Source organism: Eubalaena glacialis, chromosome 12, assembly GCF_028564815.1.
Source record: "Eubalaena glacialis isolate mEubGla1 chromosome 12, mEubGla1.1.hap2.+ XY, whole genome shotgun sequence".
Taxonomy (NCBI): Eukaryota; Metazoa; Chordata; class Mammalia; order Artiodactyla; family Balaenidae; genus Eubalaena; species Eubalaena glacialis.
Genome location: NC_083727.1, coordinates 5497589 through 5513940, shown reverse-complemented (window position 1 = coordinate 5513940; position 16352 = coordinate 5497589). Strand labels below are relative to the sequence as shown.

Here is a 16352-nt window from a genome sequence, read left to right as displayed (position 1 = left end):
AGTATGGAGATGACCCCGCACCGGCACTCCCTCCCATGTGGAAAACACGCTCCTCACACTGGGCGCTGGAGATTCTGGAGCCCATGCCCTCCAGTCCTGCTTCGCGGGCTCCATCAGCTTCTCAGCTGTGAGGAAGACCCGCGTCTTCGTGTCGCCCATGAAAGGGCCATGGGCACCTTAGAGCACCCAGGGCTCTCCAGGCGGCACCTCCGGCAAGGTGGGCCCAGAGCACAGCGACAGCGCCCTTTAGAGAAATCTCGCTGTCTTCTCACTCCGTGTCTCTCTTTAAAAGCCTGATCTGTCCGGTTGTGGAACTGGTCCTCTGAAAGCCCTCAGTCCCGCCGCTGCTGAAGTGCTGGCCTCACACCCCATGTTCCCACAGTTCCCGTCTCAACCCCACACTACACTGGCTTCCGTTTACTTGAGCCAAACACAAAACTGTAGGAGGCATTTTCCACTTAGTATGAAATCAGCTTTCCATTTTTATTGTCCTCCTCAAAAATCTATACTTTTCACATTGACAGGAAGAAATGTATATAGCTCAGCATAAGCTTAACCATCAATGAAGGAGGAATTGAACAATACAATAGACATATTTCCTTAGAAAAACTGCAAATATTATTGATATTTCTTTGCTTGCCTGCTTTCTGTATTATATTCTCATGCACATCTTGAATTAATGTTCCAAGTAATAAAGAAAAAAGTAATGATGGCAGTGTTATTATGAGTAAGTTCTCTTTGGATCCTTCCAAGATTAATTTACTTTCTTTTCCCTAAAACACTGTACTTTAATATGAGCTTTTTGTGAGCCTATTTATATCCATTTTGAGATAGCAATGAACAAAAAATGACTCTCCTTTCAATGACTTTTAGATTTTGCATACCTATTACAAACCTAACTTTACTTCCCACAAATGAGCCCTATATTTTTTTCTTAAAATTTATCTCTTGAGCCTTGAAGTTATCTTTATCACAAACTAAAAAGCAAATTAATGATATAATAGTTAAAATTTAAAAGCAATAATTGGGCCATAATAACAGGATTATTGCCCAGTAATTTCCCCACTATTTCAAGCTCTGTTTTTACCTCCAAGAAAGTTGGATATTTATTTATACAGATAAAGGGTTTTGAGGAGTTCGTAGGTCTTGTAACACAAATCATTGATTATTATCTGTGCTTGTGTGAGTAGGTTGATTTGTTATAAATATCATAAATAACCATCTAACCAGGTGGCTGAGACGTAGGTCTGTCTAGAAGAAGAATATGTGTTATCCTTTCAATGTTCCTTATGATCTGTGAATATAGAATGATGATATTCAAAGGGAAGCAGTGCAATATTTATATTTTTGTGATGACCAACTAAAACGTCTAAAAATTTCTGTGAGGATTTTAAGCAGCAGTGGAATGAGGGGGAAGCGTGTGATGACAAGCCTTTCAAAACCTGCTCACATGTCCACCTTCCTGACACACCTGCCGAGCTGTCTCCGTTGCTTGCCATGGTACGCTGGGCCTTCTTGCTCTCTGCTTAAGGCTGGTCTCACTACCTCCAGAAAGACAAGTGCATTAGGCTAACTCCAAAGCCATAGAGAGCAATGTGGTTTTTACTAGCTATTTGGAGGATGCCAAAGGGAGGACAACATAGTACATCATTCACTGATTCACTGAAAAAAAAATCAAGTGTTTACTATGTGCCAGCACAGCAAAACCTCCTAAAATTCCTTAGAAGATTGAAAGTGTGCTGCCACGCAGCTATATTCCACTTACCAAATGCATCAGACTCCTTTGCAGCCTTACCCCGTGTCCCTGAATCAATGCGTACCTCCACAGGAGACCCGACGAGCGAATGAGGTTTCCACCCTCAGAAAAAAGCAAATTTGAGGTTCCTTATGACCATACACCCTCCCCTTCTGCACTCTTTAGTAACTTGGCCCTGAGGTGAGGGCACAAATTTAGAAAAGTAAAATCCTAGATTTGATGGTAGACTTGTTGAGACTCTTCAATGGGAAGAAGAGTGCTGCTTAGACTTCATGCATTTTCTGAGCAAATGAAATAGTGAGCTATGTAATAAAGGTTCAGATTTACCACCATTACCATTATCTTCTTGTAGAAGAATGGGGGAATCAGCTTCCTTAGTCCTAGCTACACATATCCATTCCTGGGGAGATCATAAGAAGAAACTCCCAATGTGGACAACCTTCAAATAATGTGATTTGTTTTGTTTTGATTTTCAGTTTTATTGAGATGTAATTGACATATAATTGTATAAGTTTAAGGTACACAAAATTGATTTGATATATGTGTATATTGTGAAATAATTACCACATTAAATTTAGTTAACATCCATCATCTCATATAGTTACAAATTTGTTTTCCTTGTGATGAGAACTTTTAAGATCTATAGTGTTAGCAACTTTCAAATACACAAGACAGTGCTGTTAACCATAGTCACCAAATATTGTTAATCAGCTGTCTCTTAGAATTTCTGTGACCAATTTTTGCTGAATCTTTGCTAGGAGCTCCATTATATGTAATTTCTGATAAACCTTTGCTAAGAACTACATTATGATATGTGTATTGTGTTTATAAACTCAAGCAAAGAGCATCTGAGATTGTCTTGAAACTACCAACCAACTAGATTTGAGAGTCCATCTAAATGCATATGACTTAGGCCATGGTGGACAATACTTTATCCGGTGCATTCTCCATCATCAGGAATGCCTGATAGGTCTAGTCTTGTTCTAATCAAATAGGCCTATGGGATCAAACAGCAATGAGCTAGAAGCTCTAGGGTCTTTTTGAATATCTGCGTATTGTTACTTGAACATAAATTCCATGAAGACAAGAACTTTTATCTCTTTGTCACTGCTTTATCATCAGCTCAAGAGAAGATCCTGGCCATTCTTAGCTCAATAAATATTTGCTAAGTAGTTGGATTGGGTGGATGGATGGATGGACGGATGGATAGTGTATTCATTTACTCTTGCCACCATAACAAACCACCACAAATTTAGCTGCTTAGACAACACCCATTTGCCTATCTCACAGTTCTGTACATCAGAAGTCCACTGGGCTTGACTAGGTAACATGATAAAAATCTAATAAGGCTGAAATCAAGGTGTCAGCTACCCTGCATTCATTATAGAGATCCTGGAGAAGAATCTTACTTCCAGGCAGAAATCAGTTCCAGGTGGCTGTAGGACTGAAATCCCCGTGTCCAGGCTGGCTATCAACATTGGGTAGCTCTCAACTTTTAGAGGCTGCCCACCTTCCCTGGTTCACGGCCCCCTTCATCTTCAAAGACAGCAATGGCAACTCAAATCCTCTTCATACTTCTAATCTCTCTGACTCCCCCCTGCCACATCTCAGCTGCTTTTAAGGGCTCATGTGATTACATAGGGCCCACATAGATAATCTTGGATAATCTCCCTATTTTAAGATCGTCTACAAAGTCTCTTACAGCAGTACGGTACCTAGACTAGTGTTTGATTGAATAACAAGAGGACAGGAATCATGGGGGACATCTTTAGAATTGTGTCTTTGGATGAAGTTACCCAAAAGTTGATGTCCAGATGGCCATGACTGGAACCTTGAAGTATATGTTCAAGAGGACACAAAATGAATCTATTTCTTAAACTCTTTGCAAAGGTAGCACAGCTCTACGCTCCCATGATAAACTCAGAGAAGACTGCAGATGTGCAAAACTTGGAATGGGTGTGACAAGACACAGAGTTTAAAGGTTTTATTGTTATCTCAGAGTTGAATCACATTATCTAAGGATTTGATGATTCATATATAAGTGGAGAATAAAGTCAAGAAGTTCAACCTGCCTTTCAAAAGATTAGCCAGTGATAAAAGAACAGCATCTGCAGCCAATTAGTCTGTTAGCCCATGGTGTTCTCTCTCCTACCTTATGTTCCTTGTCACTGACAGTATATTTCATTTCCTGAGTAATTCCATCAACATACCTAAAATTCCCACAGGCCAGCAATAGAAAGGACAAGGAAGTATTGTTTTTAGAATTGCTATAGTTGCTTTACAGATGAAGAAGCTAAGAACTGGATCAAATGATTTGCCCAAGGTCATGTGACAGAAATGAGTCACAGCCAAGACCTCAGAAATCAATAGATCCTACTTCCAAACCTGAGTGCCAGATACTCTGAAAATGTAAGTTGCTTTGCCAGAAATAGGGGTTCTGAGGCAGTTCTGATCAACAGATTTCTTTTATTTAATGTACTTAAGTAAATGGACATTTCATTGATCCACTTTAACAATTATTGTATGCTGTCAGATCAAAGCAGCTGTTGCTAATCTTCCCCGCAAATTCATATGCATTATAAAGCAAAAATGTTTTCATATCATCAATTTCTATTGTGGAGTAGTGATCAATAATAGCTTGAGAAAAACTCTGAACACAGAAAGCTAGCAGCAATTTCGCCTGATTAAAAGCATCATCAAACATAGAGTATTAACTAACCCTCTAACGTAACTTCACTCTTTTTGCCAGAAGGAGTTCAAATATATATTTTTAATCCAGTGGCATTCCTTCTCACAATTATCGATAAAAGATAATTGGTGGTGCAGTGGTTGGGAATCTGGTGGTGCAGTGGTTGGGAATCTGCCTGCCAATGCAGGGGACACAGGTTCGAGCCCTGGTCCAGGGGGATCCCACATGCCACGGAGCAGCTAAGCCTGTGCGCCACAACTACTGAGCCTGTGCTCTAGAGGCTGTGAGGCACAACTACTGAAGCCCGCGCACCTAGAGCCCATGCTCCGCAGCAAGAGAGGCCACAATGAGAAGCCCGTGCACCGCAACGAGGAGTAGCCCCCGCTCGCCACAACCAGAGAAAGCCTGTGTGCAGCAACAAAGACCCAACGCAGCCAAAAATAAAATAAATAAAATAAATTTATTAAAAAAAAAATGGAATCAGACAAAGTGGAATCAGACAAAATGGAATCAATTTGTGGAAATTAAACACAAAATACTGGCCCTAGTAATGTGAAAGCAGAAAATTAGAAAAAAAAAAAAAAAAAGAAAGTTAACTAGAAGAAAGTTACTCCCTAGAGTACATTTCAAAAAATATGTGGAAGCACTTTACCATATTTCATTAAATCCAAGATGTAATCAAGTGTTAAAAATATTTTATATTTTATGCCTCCTTGAGAAAGAAAAAGTGTTTCCAATTAAACTATGATGCACTATTAGCATCCTGAATCAGAAATGTAAAAATTTTAAAAAAGTGACTTAATTAAATATATTGAGTCTAATTCAACTTGCAAAGTGAGGCATCAGCTATCTTGAACATGAAAAATAAACTATCATGAATGGAATGAACACCACACCCCATCCACTCTCTTTGGGGTTTTCCTGTACCTCACCTAACCTAATCTTCACAACCAGCATATAAAGCAAGTATTAAGACCAGTTTACAAACAATGGAAGTATTTTAGTGCTTCACCCCAGGTCATTCAGAAGCAGTCAAGATTCAAAACTAAATTAGTTTGATTCAAAATGTGTTTATTTTGTTTTCTAAGAGGGTTAGAATCTTTTTTTTCCCCTGCTTATGATTTCTTGGCCAGTGTATCTACCCATTTCTTGGGCATGGACCAAGATGATAGAGGGTGAAGAGGCCATACCAAAGACTGTACTTTAGAATACATGGTACATTATAAAAGTAACATCTGTCAAAAATGTATAGCTAAATTATATAACTAGAATCTGCATGAACATGGACATGCACATGTATTTTTAAAATCAAAGGAATTTTTTGGGATACATTAATGGATGCAAAAATAGATATAGCTCAATTGCTATACAATACTCTCTACATAATGCTGATAGTCGAGAAATTAACATTGTGAAACCAGTTATGGGCTTCAGTCTTCAATAAGCTTAATTTTTTTAATCTCAAAACGAGCTACTTTTCAGAACAATAAATTTGAAATTATAACCCGAAACAAATAATAGAACTTTAAGTCTTCTTTATAAGGAAAGTAGAACAAAATAATGATAGCGTTATAATGAAATTAGGAAAGTAGAATAAAATAGACATTATAAGAACAGTTTAACTGTATTTATTATTATAGGCAAAGTAAAACAATTCAGTGTTCACATGACAGGTTAAGGACTGTAGTTACTAAATTGTATATATAGCTGATGCCTAATAATTTTTTAAACTCATAACTTAATAAATTTTCCTTGCTTGATAAATTTGGATTGTTTTTTGTTGGCTAGTGAGGTTTGATGTTTATTTCAGAATTACTTGGTGGGGAAAGCTAAAATAATGACTTCCATGTGATTATTACATTGATTTGGAAAAATTTTAATAAGTTATAGAGCAAGTATAAATTTAATTTGCAGAATGTTTTTGGTTTTCAAACACAATTCTTTAAGAAAAGACCACTTGTTTTAGGTGGAGCAGTTCACAGTCTCTTTATCCTAACTAATCCCACAGTCCCCCCAATAATTCTTCCAAATAACAATAGGAATAGAGATTAAAAATTGCTCTCGCCATTTATTCTTCATTTATTTGGCCAAATCAATATTTCGATCTAAGCACAGCTGTAGATTACAGAGAGCAGTGTTCTCCTAATTTTGTTAATAACTCACAGGACGAGTGTTCTTATACTATCTACGAAGGAGTCTAAAATGTGACCTTTATCTACCCTTACCCATGCGTTACGGAGAAGAAATCCTATGAACCTGTTTCTGAAAACTAGCCTACTTTTTCTTAGAATTTTCTGCCTACTTTTACTAGAAAATCGATTGCATTATTAAATTTCTCTTAGTTTCCCGTATTTTAAAAAGAAAGCATAATTCATTCCAAATAAAACCATTCCAGGGTAATAATCATTTAGCATATAAATGATTTTAGTATTGATATAGCTAAGTTTCTCTAAATAAATAATTTCCATGCCCAACGCATAATCTACCAAGCATGCCTGTTAAATGATAGCTTTGTAATGCAAGAATTTCCATTATAAAAACTTGTTAGATACAGTCTAACACATTTGAAGATTTAACACCCTTAGATTGTAATTGGAAGATAAGTTCTAATTTAATTACTGTTAAATTTCTTGGTTGAAAATCCTTGGCATGTATACTATAAAATTGACTCTGAAATTATGCAATTAAAATTATTAGCATTTAGCTATTCCTTTTGAAGCTACAATGGCTTGATTTGTTTGGCTCAAAAGATGTTCAACCAGAAAAAAGTGCTTAAAGTTCGAAAAGTTTTAAAACGTCGCCATTGATATAGTTAAATCTATAAATGTTGTGTTCAGGTGAAGTGGTTCAACACTGAGTCATTGAAAAAATGGAATGTTCTATAGAAGGTATGCTGTTTGAAGTGTTTTACACAAGGAAGATAAACATTTTTTAGAATTCTGTCATCAAGGCCATGAATTAACATGCAGTGTTGTGACATGATCCTGTGACCTTTGTCAAATCAATGATGGAAACTTAGAAATGTCCTCTCTTAAAAATTGATGCGTTCTTAGATTTGATTACTTGTCTAAACTCTGTCTTTCATTAATATAAGTCTCACAGAATTGTTCTGCCAATTATATTTTTAGAGTAGATATTCCTATTTTTTATTTTTTTAGTGAGATTATTTATTAATTTGTCCCAAGTTTTTTGTATTATTTAACTGTTAGCAATAGCTAATAGTTAGCTAATGTTTCTACAGCAATATGCCAGATACTGGGTTAAACACTTTTAATGAATCATCTCATTTAATCTACACAAACCCAGGAGGAAGAAAGTATCCTTAATCTAATTTAAGTGATAAGGAAATGAAGGCAGAGGGATTAAGTAATTTGCATGCTGTCAGTCAGTTAGTAAAAGGCGCCGAGAGCATTATTCAAATGGGAAGAGGAACAAAAAGTGATAACTTCTATAGTTTTCTCCATTTCAGGAATACTCAGTGTTTCAACTGCACCTAATAAGGTATCTTATTACAGCGTGTTAGACAAGTCATTCCAATATATTGATTTCATCTTCCAGTGTTTAAACCAGCCATGTTCAACTAGTAACACTCTTAAACTTGCAGCTTGTTCCAAAGACTGTTTTTTCATTCTTGATACTAAATGAAAAAAAAGTAGTATTCAATACTAGTTATTTCCTATGATTTATTTTTTTAAATATCAAGTGACATTGATCTTGGACAAAAACTAGACTCAAATTCATTATTTATGCAATAGGATGAAATTTTTTTACGTGGATATAATTTATAAAAGACTTCACTAGATATATAACATATATATAATCAAAAATTTTATATCACATATTATATATTTATTAAAGCTCTTTTATAGCAGTTAATACAGCATGCATACACTTTGCTGAATTTATAAATCCAACCTAAAGTACCACTTGGACATGATAATATGGGTAGCTTTTAAAAGTGAGAAATTTTATTCTGAAGTGTACAGTTCATGTGCAGTAGTTTGTTCTTTGTGTAGAAAGACAATTTTGCTGACAGTGTTAGTTTCTGCACAGAAGTCCTCATCGTCAGCAAGACTTAACTTGAGTTGATTCAAGACAATTGCAAGAAATGCACTTTAGAAAGAAGAGTTTATAAGATTTGTCCATTGAAAGATGTGAATTAATTGTATCTTGGAGTGAGGAAAAAACCCTAGCTTCACTTTTATAAGTTTGGGGAAGATGAGTTGCTAATAATGATCAAGGAGAAAGTCATTCCCTATAAATTATGGCTTGCTAGATCTTCAGCTTAAATATGCAGTTATTCTGAGAGAAAGAGAGAGAGAAAAGAAAAAGAACAATGAATATGATTAGAAGCACAGAAGAAACTTTAGTAGATAGGGAGACTAAAATCTAAAATCAGAAGGATTCTCATTTTTTGGAAAATCTAAAACAAATACGATGAGAAATGGAAAAACACTGAAAACGTACAGAAAGAATATCGATAGAGCCGTCGGTTTTAACTGGAGATATAAGGAAGGGGTGCATTGAAAATAAAGGCCGCAAAATGTAATGAAGATGACAAACAAAAGGCTCCTTGACTGTATCAGAAGGGCCCTGTTTCATCTATGGTGGGTCTCCAAATAGAACACCCTTCAACAAGTGGCCATCTGACCTCTGCTTAAACTCCCTGAATCACGTGGTCTCACAGCATCATAGTGCAACTAATATTTTTGAACAGCTTAACTGAAAAAATGTTTTCCTATATTTAAGCAAAACCTTCCTTCCTATAACTTTTCCACTTTGGTCTTCATTCAACTATGTAGTTCTCACTCAGATGCTCTCCTTGTATCCAGGCCCCTCTTTATTTCATGGCTTTCACAGGTTTCTTGGTATATTTTCTTCCTGTGTACCTTTTTTTATTGAGTTTGAACAAGGTATACTTTTACTCTGTCATATTCCAAATATATTAAGATGCAGTATTAATTACTTTCTCATGTTGACATTTCAATACAACATTTGTTTGCTGTGCTTTATCTCTTTGTTTCTCCTGTTTTCTATCAATTTCTCCAAAATCCTAATACATTGTTTGAAATTTGGTTCTTTCTTCTTACACAAGTTTGCATTTCAAAGTATACTATTATTAGTAATCTTGTGTCCCTCAAAATGTGAAAAATTCTATCATTGTGGATAGTCCTCTGTTACCTGAGTTTTAGCATTGGTATAAGTGATACTGTTTGAGGTCAAAGTTGTTCATACAAATTCAATAAATGTAGGTCTGTTGTCTCCTCAGGATGAAACTTAGATCGCTGTTTTGGCCTGAAAGCAAAATATCAGCATGGCAGAACACTGGGTCAACACTTCAACAAACATGCTGACATCTTGATTGTTTTGGGTTAATAGCATTTTATTGGACAGCCCAGCAAGCTGGATTCAGGGACATGTTTCACATTGCCAAAGAAAATCTGTGATTATATGTAAGATTTCTCTACCAGACAATTTCTTTTAAAAAACAAATGGAATAATCTTTCAATATTTTGTTTCCCTTGCACTCCAAAGTGCAGTCACTTAGCAATTTTATTACTTTCTCATTTGCAACTGTATTTCTGCCCCCCTATTACCAGCCATGCCTACTGCCACTGCTCTAGTTCAGGGCATTAGTATCAAACCTTGTCTAATACAGTGAATTCTTCCTTGTCCTCCAGGCAGCAAAAATCACATTTCTTGTTCTGTCTCAAATTGGAAAACCTCCCTGCAATTCTAGAAACACATAGTCTCCAGTCTAAAAAATGCTGGACACATTTGTGCTAGTAGGTTGTGGTTTTCTTTTCTTTCTTTCTCAATATTTCTATCTTTATAGTCTCATGACATTATCTTAGTACTAGCTATCATGGAAAAGAGAGAATTCAACTCCCTAGGCAACTCCTTTCCCAATACTTTGATGCTTCAGCATATGTGCTCTTGGGACAAATGACACTTTTGTAGAAGAAGAAATATGTCAACTCACTGAATGTTGACAGATAAATAAGAAGGGATTCCTAATTTAAAAAAAAACAAACAAAAAACCTTTGCTTTGCATGATGACTTTATCTGTGGTTCTATGGAAGCCTTTTCTGAAGAAGTACTCAGGCAAGAAACTGCCTCCTCCATAGTGAGAATGAGAGGGGGCTGGAGCCTGAGATTTCCCACAAAGTCAAGTATGTGCTTGGACGACTGGAGGGACATCAAAGATGAATGGTAGTTTTATAGCGATGGCGGGAAAACCACAAGATGAATCATGATCACTGCTATTTCTCGTGTGGAGAGATTATGTTGGTTCGGGTTGTGAGAAGGTACATTTATGGGAAAAAAATCCGTAAAAAAAAAGAAGTAGGCCCATCTTCACAGATTCGGGCAGAGAAAGGGCAGAGAGAAACATACTATGTCTATCAAAGGCTACTAAGCCATTGTTTCACCTCCTTATTCAGAACTGTGAAGCCAGGCTGGGTGGAATTAGCTTTCTCCTTCTTGCTGCTCCTCGGACACGTGTTATAGAGAAAGCCATTCACTCATTCCTTTATTCAGTAATATTTACCGAATGCTTTATATGTGCCAGGCACTGTTCCAAACCCCAAATATAGAATAGTGAAGTTAAACAAATAAAAGCACCAACGTAAGTTCATTGTCATAAAATCAAAGCGATGACGATGATGATGTCGATGATAGCAGCAAGCAATACTGGGCACTCGTGGCCAGAGGCACTGCTCTAAGTGCCTTCACTAGGTGATCTTGAGAAGCATCCAGCCAGGCTGGCAAGTACAGCCCAGCAGGGTCTGCTTTGCTCGTCCCTGAGACTCCTGGTGGTCACATTGCTCTCTTCCCCGTGGAGCTCCGTAGGCAGCCAAGACAACACAGGTTATGGGTTAAAGGTGAGAGGGACCACAGAACGTCAAGTTCAGGTTCAGACCCTGTTTCCACATCATCTTCCTCTAGCAATCCATTGAAGCAGCCACTGGATTGACTGAGTGGCAACACTTTGCTGATCAGCCCTGCAGACATGTTGTGCTGGCACGACAGCTAACTGAGATCAAAAAAATGAAGGAAGCAACCTCTTGAAAGGACCATTGTGTAGCTGATCAGGAGGACTGGGTTCAGTTACTGCTCTGTCTTGGTGGTTGTATGACCCTAGGTGCGTCATTCAGTCCCTCTGTGTATTTCTTCAGTGAGCAAGTGGGAAGAATACATACTCATATGTCCTTAAGATTCTCTTTCTACTTCTCTTGTCTGTTTTCCTTCTCTTCATCCTCAGAGCTGGTTGTCATTTATCATCAAATAATTTTTTCCCATAGCTTCTCACCACCCACTTTGTGCGGAGCCTTTTACTCCAGAACCCAAGAAAGGAAAGACCTGGTTCCCACTGCACAGCACCCCTGGTTTCCCCTCCCTCTTCCCTTGTAACTCATCCCAATTGCCCAGCTCCATCTCACACCTGAGCTGCTGAAATCAATAGTTTCTGGCTTTTATGGTCCTCTTGTAAACAGTGGCAAAATCAATGAGATTTCCATACTGCAGGGTGAGGAACATTGATGTCGAGGCTATCGATAAGGAGTTTCTTTTTATAAATGCGAAGTAAATACGGGGCGCTCCTGCCGAATTTATGCATAATGAGGCGTTTATGCAAACAAAATGCACACAGCTCGTTGAACTGCCTGGGGCAAAATAATATTCCACCTTCAAGCTTAATAACTGCGTACACTTAGAACCAATAGGAAGCGTTCTGCTCTGGTTTGAAGTGCCTAATTAAGTCCGTTCAAAGAGTTTTCTTCAAACCCCCTCTCTTTGAAGCACATTTATGGTTGGTGTCAGAGAATTGATGGCTGTCTTAATGTTTCATTGTTATAGAATATTCCTGTGACTTCTGTACTCTTTAATGCAGTATCTGTGTTCTTTTGAAATAATCTGTGAGATTTCATGCTAAGCCTTGCTCTCGTTCCTTCCTATTTTTATTCTGACTGTATTAACCAATTCTCTTTGGAGAATGTGCTTGCAGCTTAGGTGTATCTCACTTTACCTAATAAATGTGTTCCTGGCACGTAGTATGTAAATCAAATTTTAACAAATTGAATCATATATTTAAATGCCCGAGGGGCACTCATTTTTAGAAATGAGTTATATTCTGAATTTTAAGTAAAGTTTTACACCCTAATTTTTCTTTTCTGATAACCCATGTTTTCACTTGGGTTTGCTTATTTATGTATTACCTGTATCAAATTATTGAATTCATTGAGGAATTTTAAAAAGCAGGCGGTCGAAAGCTACTTCTTAATGACCCTTGTGTTTGCATCATTACTGACATAGCTAATTAACTACAATTGAACACACATAGTTAAAACTTAAACCAGTTGTTTGATTGCATAGGCAAGAGAGTTACAGGGAGGGTAATGGAAGTGGCTTGTTAGATTTAAAAGTAAGGTAAGAATTTCTCTTAACAATAACAGTAGGCTAGTCAAGGGACTTCATCATAGACCTGTTAAAAAAAAATTCTTTAAATAATAGTTGGTGACATCCCAGTGACATGGACATTTTAGGATTGTAATCAACCATTGAAATAATCAGTCAATCACCCAAATACCCTATGTACAAATAGACACCTTGGATCTCATAAAACCAATGTTTGATGAATGCCTACTGTGTGCTGGATTCCAGAGCTGCATGGGAAAAGAAGATACGGCCTGTGTGTGCTGGGGTGGGTTCTATGATGAAGGTCAGCTGTGGGACCAGTACAGGGGATGATGCACTTTATCTTCCAGGGGACCAGCCTGGACCTTGGAAAAAGAGAGAGGTGCTTTATATTTTAATTGATATTAAAATTGCCCAGAGGTGATGATGTATATGCTATGTAGACGGCAAATGTTTTTTAGTTAACAGAAAAGCATCTTGAGAGTGACGGATTCTGAGAGTGAACTGATTTTCACTGCACTGAAGGCGTGCAGTCTATATTAGACTGCACACCTTCCATAATTCCCCTAACCTGAGGGATAGTTTGAAAGATTATAGGTTGGGGAGAAAATAACCTGGGCAGGATTGAAGGAAGCCAATTGATCTGACTGACTTGAGTTGAGAATAAAAATAAGCAGAATGAGGGTACAGTTTTATGGCAAAATCATCACACGTCTATACGTAATGCTCAAATTCAATCAGGTCCAAAGAGCAGGCCAGGTCCCCTTCCATCCACCCCACGTGCCATTCAACTCTGGAATCCACAGTCAGAAGAGATCATGAGATTGAAATAAAACTGGTGTCTTGCACTCAGTTTCAGCTCCTTGTCTGCGTCTGGTGTTTAATAAGTACCCCATGGCCTGTCTGTGTATCCACACCCTACAGGCAAGCTGCCTACTTCAGCTGCTGCACAACCCAAGACACAGCAGCCTGTGCCGGTGGACGTTTGGGGTCTTCCTCAAGGGCTGACTATGGGACCTTAAGCCCCACTCTCCCTCCCACCCTGAGATGCAGGCACACGTCTACAGGCCACTAAGGGGAAACTTCCTGGGAGGGGAGGGGGATGCTTTGGATGGAAGTTTGTTTTTTCTAAATTTGGCTGCTGAGCCATCAGAGTCAGAACCACACAGTGTGAGCCGAGCACACCTGGTTGCAGCCCCTGGGATGCAGTGAAGCAGAGAGCAGGAACAGAGGCCCCCATGTAACGGAAAACAGATGCTCGCTGTGGCTTAGGGAAGGTTTGTGAAAGAAACAACTGAGAGTAGGTTTTTGCTTGTGTTGTGATTGCTATGATTTAAGTCAGAGGCTTGGGGCCTGACCTCCAGTTTGCACCAAGAGGATGGAGAGGAGGAAAAGGGTAGAGAAGCAGTGCTGGACAAATCATCCCAACTAACAGTTGATTAAGTACGGGGGTGCAGAGACAAAGACGATTCGGAAATGACTGTGAAAGGCTTGGGTGTGAGGATAGTGATGCCATTTCCAGAAGTAGAGACACGGGAAGAAAGAGGTGGTGGGGCAGGGAGCTGAGCGCAGTCTGGACACCCCGGAGGAGTTTGAGGTACTGCAGGGACCTCCAAGAGAACATGCTCAGGAAGGAGTTGAAAGGGCAGGCATTGCACGCCTGGCACCCTGCTGGCTTCGTCCCTGTCACCCAGAGAAGGAAGAGTGTAATCTGGGATGTGCACAAGAATGCCAAGATAGAGAGCATAAAGTGAACGAGAGCTGAAATCAGAACGTGGGTGAAAGGAGAATGAACTCGGGGGGACACTCATCCAGCGCTTTCCAGACTCATCCTTTTAGGGTCCCTCCAAATCCCCTGGGGAGCCAGCATCACACTCTAACCCCAGCTCTCACTTGTGAATGTGAGCCTCTTCCTGCCAGGGACAATAACGGCATTCCCGTGCCATGGGCTCCGCTCCCTGCTCCAGCCTGGGGAAGACCCCAGAAGAGAGGTTTTCTGTCAGATGCAGAGTGGGTGGGCGATGAGGGCCTCCAAGAAATCAGAAAGGTAGTGAAAGGAGTGAAACTTCTGAGGTTTCAAGAGAAAGTGTCTAATGAAAAGGGAGTCAAGGTCACTACACAGAGACATAATTAGATCCTATGACTTTCAAACGGTTCAGCTGGGAAGAGGGAGACAAGATCACAGACAGGACAATGCATTGACGTTTAACTGTCTTAATCTACAGGCACAGAATCGCCAGCATTTATAAGCTTAAAATTAGAGTAAGGTTGAAGGGAACTCAGCCCCTGCCAGTGATGAAGGCTAAGATACACGTCCAGTCTTAAATGGGACATAGAAAACCTGGGGTCTGCTATTGACTCTGTCAGTAATTCATTACATGGCACAAGATAAAGTCTCTGTGCCTTCAGGAAAACAGTGGTGAGAAGAGTAATTATTTCCTGGGAGTGAGCTGCCTGCCGAGGTATTTATACACTGTGCAACGGAGAGTAAAATAATACTTGCCCACCTACCTACCCATGAGAGGTGACGCCTGGAGAATGGTTTCAGATTCTTGGATGAAAGGGTATATGAATAGCTGTGTATCATCCCCTTCCAGTGTGCCCTAGCTGTGCATAACTTAGCTTTCTGGAGCGACAGTGGTAACGGTACCGTTTGTCCTTTGAGTTGCTGATTTCAAGTTCCTCCATCTGAATGTGCGGCAGAGCTTGGGAAAAGTGAGACTCCATTCTTCATGGTTCAAGAGGACATTGCTAATTTTTGTTAATGACAACTATTTAAAGACAGGAATTTAAACAAACAAACAAGGTTACTGCATGGCAACTATATTTTACTTATAGAACGTCCTTTCTGAGTCCTTTAAAGGAAAATTGTTATTTGATATTTTTTTCAGCTTAGGGTAATTTCACCTTACCTATTTCATTGGCTAACCTAGTAAAGAAGAACTAGTTTTGAAATTCAGAGGGTGTCATATTTATTTTCTATACATCTTGTCACTTGCTGTGTATGTTTGTAAACAAATATGTTCCATTTTTTGGAGACATATGGCTCCTAACTTGTTTGACTTAATAAGGTAACAGAAGTTCTGTGCAAAATCTGCCTCTAAGGGTGGTATTCTCTTGGTGATTTGATGCTCCAAAGAGTGTTTCATTCAGGGCAGAGGCTGATTCTCTTGTCCCCTCTCCTTTCCACATCCTTCTTCCTTCCCAAACATGTGGGAGAGTGACCCTTGCAAAGAGACTCAGAAAAACTCTAAAAACAGAACAGATGAAGCCTTGGGATATTTTCAGTGACCCACTCCTATATTCTTTCCTTTCCCTGGAAAAGTTCAAAAAGTCTAGTTTATTCCCTAGGACAACCTCCAGGGTTGCTCAGCCTGAGTTATGAGAGCAGAGCCAGCAAGGGACTGCGTGCAGGGAAGGTGTCCTGCCCGTGTCCCTGTGGACACTGTGGGTCCTGCTCACGCAGAGCCCTCCCGTGGCTCTTTCAGAGGC

The 16352-nt window shown here is 39.0% G+C and overlaps 1 protein-coding gene across 1 annotated transcript in view; it reads left to right on the top strand.

Annotated features, from left to right (window-relative positions):
* Positions 1–16352, top strand: part of PACRG (parkin coregulated) — a 533956-nt gene that overhangs the window by 329520 nt on the left and 188084 nt on the right. The window lies entirely within an intron of this gene.